Source organism: Marmota flaviventris, chromosome 4 (genome assembly GCF_047511675.1).
Source record: "Marmota flaviventris isolate mMarFla1 chromosome 4, mMarFla1.hap1, whole genome shotgun sequence".
In the NCBI taxonomy this organism is placed as follows: Eukaryota; Metazoa; Chordata; class Mammalia; order Rodentia; family Sciuridae; genus Marmota; species Marmota flaviventris.
Window position 1 is genome coordinate 87,645,280 of NC_092501.1, and position 4,191 is coordinate 87,649,470.

Consider the following 4,191-nt stretch of genomic DNA (forward strand, 5'->3'; position numbering starts at 1 on the left):
GTGCTCTACCACAGAGCTACAATCCCAGCCCTGGAAAGTATTTTAATAGACATTTTTGTAAGTCAGAGGTTTGTACTGAGAGACAAAGTAATGAACCCATGAGTGAGAAAGAATAGTTTCACTTTTGCTAACAGAATCTAAATAATTATTTGGCTGTATATTTGGAGCAGTGAGGTGCCTAGAAAGTTAAGAGCAAATGTAATGCACAGGGCGGCTCTTTTCTTTTTGGCAGTACAGGGGATTATTTAGCCTAGGGGTGCTTTACCACTGAGCCACAGCCCTAGCTCATTTTTATTTTTTATTTTGAGGCAGGGTCTCACTAAGTTGCCTAGGCTGGCCTCAAATTTGGATCCTCCTGCCTCAGCTTCCTCAATCTGTGGGATTATGCACAGGGAACTTTAAGACCTCATTTCAGATAGGAGTTCCATGTTCCTTCCCTCTCCATTCGATTCTAAAATCAGAGCTCGAGCCAGTTACTAAAAATGATCCTATTTTTTTCCTCTTTACTCTGCTGAAAGTGATGGAGTGAAATGGGATGTTTAGGAAACTGGCCCCCTATATGGAACTGTTGGTATTTGAAAAATATATTTTATTTACTATTCCCAAATGATTGTTTTAACAAAACAAGCATACGATAGAAACAGTAATCTGTCCTCTAATGGATGCCTGAAAACTCAGATGGTATCAAGATCCATATTTTTTTTCCTGTACTTACATACCTATGACAAAGTTTATCAATTAGGCACAGTAAGAGATTAAGAATAATAATAAAACAATTATAACAATACACAGTAATAAGATGGCCACCTCACTACACTTATACTCTGTTTTTTTTGTTTTGTTTTACTTTTTTCTTTTTTTTGGTATGAGACCAGGTGTCACTATATTGTCCAGGCTGGCCCCAAACTCCTACATCCAGGCGATCCTCTTGCCTCAGCTCTCTGGTAACTGGGACTATAGTTAGTTACTACTTCCTACCATATCTGACTTCAGCTTTGTTATTAAGCAAAATAAGGTTTATTGAAACATAAGCACAGCAATACCATAGCAGTTCATCTGATAACCAAGATCCAGATAGTCACTAAGTGACGCACAGATAGATAGTATATGCAGGTGGATACACTAGACAAGGGGATGATTCAGGTCTCGAGCTGGATGGAGTGAGACACTATAAGATCTCATGACAGCATTTAGAACAGTACACAATTTAAACTTATGAATTCTTTCTGGAAGTTTTCATTTAATATTTTCAGACCATGGTTGACCAAAGAGAACTGAAACCAAAGATAAGGGAGGGCTATTATACTATCAGTTGGAAGAGATCTTTAATAAACAGCAAAGTACCTCTATTCCAAGGGGTATCGTAAAATCCTCAAGATAGAGGCTGGGGATGTGGCTCAGTGGTAGCAAACTTGCCTATCCTGTGTGAGGCACTGGGTTCAACCCTCAGCACCATATAAAAATAAACAAATAAATAAATAAAGGTATTGTATCCATTAACAGCTTAAAAACATACTTTAAAAAAATCCTCAAGATAGAATTTATTTGAAGGGAACACTCACTGTGGCACTTTCTGGGAGGAGGGGAAGAAGCTATTGAAATGTACAGTATCCAGCACGGCTCCCTCATAGAGCCAAGGAATGAGTGGTACCCGAGCAGATGAGTGTAGCTGTGTTAACTGTGTGAGATAAGATTGGGTGGGGGAGGGAAGCAAAGATTGTGGCAGAGGGAAGCAAAGTTTCACTGAAATTTAGCTGGCAGTTTCTCTAGTCCGTTTTCTCTATTTGGTAAAACACAGTATTCCAACCTCCCCCCAAAAAACATTAGTTTTAACAAGAGAATAAAACTGTCATTGTTCATTGAAACAGCATGTCCCCATTCTTAGTCACCACTTCTATTTCAACTTGCCTTATCTAATTGCTGCTTCCTGGTGAAAGTACTAAAGATTTCATTTTAAACATCTTTTATACAAAAACAAAATGAGTCATTCAAAGTGTTATATACCTGCTCAAGCAATCCATTTAAAATAAAGGATTTGTTTGATGTTTGTTTTATTCATTTATTTATTTATTTGTGGTACTGGAGATTGAACAAGAAGCACTCTATCTCTAAGCCACATTCCTTGCCCTCTTTTTTAATTTGTTTTTTTTAGTTGTAGATGAACACAATACCTATATTTTATTTATTTATTTTCACGTGGTGCTGAGGATCAAACCCAGTGCCTCACACATGCTAGGCAAGTGTTCTACCACTGAGCTTCAACTGCAGCACCATCCCCTGCCCTTTTTATTTTGAAACAGAGTCTTGCTAAGCTTCTGAGGCTGGCCTCAAACTTGAGGTCCTCCTTCCTCGGTCCTTCCTCAGAGGAAAAGTTTATTTGAGGGCTCATGGTTCCAGAAGTCTCAGTATATAGGTAGCGGGCTCCATTCCTCAGGTCTTTAGGTAAGGCTGAACATCATGGCAGAAGAGTGTGGCAGAGAGAAGCAGTTCACATGATCATCAGGCAGCAGAGAGAGAGACTCCACTCACCAGGTACAAAATATATACCTCCAATGCCCACTTCCTCTAGTCACACCCTTTTGGCCTTTAGTTACCACTCAGTTAAATCCCTACCAGGATTAATTCACCGATTGGGTTAAGATTCTCACTATCTAATCATTTCTCCTCTGAACCTTCTTGCATAGTCTCACACGTGAGCTTTTTGGGGATATCTCATATCCAAACCGTAACAAGAAGTAATGAAAACAGCTCACACAGGCAAAGGAACACAGACTGATAAGACAGCACTCCTTGTGTGGATCCAGGTAGGTATCAATAAATACTGTTCGTCAGCTTTCTGTCACTTTAACAAAATACCTGCGAGAAAAGGCTTACTTGGCTCACAGTTCTGAAGCTTCTGATCCAAGGTTAGTCAGACCTATTGCTTTGAGCCTATGTTGGGCATTCCAGGTGGCAAATGCAGAGAAGGCATACAGAGCAAAATGGCTTCAATCGTGAGCCAGGTGCAAGAGAGAGAGAGAAAGGGACTAGGGTTCCTTTGACCTCACTTTCTTCTTTGAGGACACATCCCCAATAACATAAGAACCTCCAGGGGGCTCCTCCTCCTAAAGGTCCACAGCACCTCCTAATAGCACTGCCATGGGCCTGTGGAGGGGTACCCAACATCCAAACTAAGGCACTCGGGTGTAGTCCAGGGGTAGAGTGAGAGCTTGCCCTGCATGCACAAGCCCTGAGTTCAATCTCCAGCCCTGAAACCATAGCAGATGTTTAGTAAATGGATGAATATTCCATTGGGGGGTGGACACAAAAAGATTACCTTTCTAGATCTTAGAATGGGAAACGAATTTCTTGCATTGGAAATGTGCTACCCTTTAATAAGTTGAATTTATATAACATAAGGAATAAAATAGTGGTGTTTTCCCCATGCAAATAGCTTCTTAATATCCTGACACTTGCACCATTTGTATTTTGAGGGGTGACCTGGTAAATGTTACACAGCAGTATTGATAACAGGAATAATTACCCAAATGGCTAATTTGAAAGCCACTCTCTAACTTATAGATTTTCGTTCATATTCTAAAAATTCTGTGTTTTCTAGATAGGAATGTATTTAGACAAACCACCACCAGGGATATCATTCTCCTTCCCCCAACCCTGAGTTTGAACAGGGAAGTAAAATTTCACTAACTCCACAGAACTGCCTATAGTTTTCACTTTAAATTTTGAATTTTTTATTTGGACCATCTGGATTTTTCTCATTGGTGTGTATTTCTTCTGTCAACATTTAGTAGGAGTTGAAAGTTCTTGAATGACTCTTCTGTCTAGATCAGACTCCAGCTGTCAGTAACATAATAACTGTTATTTCCATGGTAAGTGAAGTTTGGTGGTTAAAATATATACCAATATAGGATATTTCTTGGTTTGGGTTTGTCACAAAAGATCAAAAAGATTTAACTTTACATGACTAGATGATCTTTGAAAGACCATCAAGTCTTGATTACTTTGAACCGTAACCATAAAATTAAGATGTAAAGCCTCTAAATTTCCTGTAAAACTCAGTGGGGTTCTGGGGGTGTCATTCAGTGGTAGAGCTCACGCTTAGCTCTTAAATCCTGTGTTCCATTTCAGTCAAACTCATCTAAGCAGAATTCAGAAAGAAAGAAAATGCACACAGCCAACATAACTTCCATC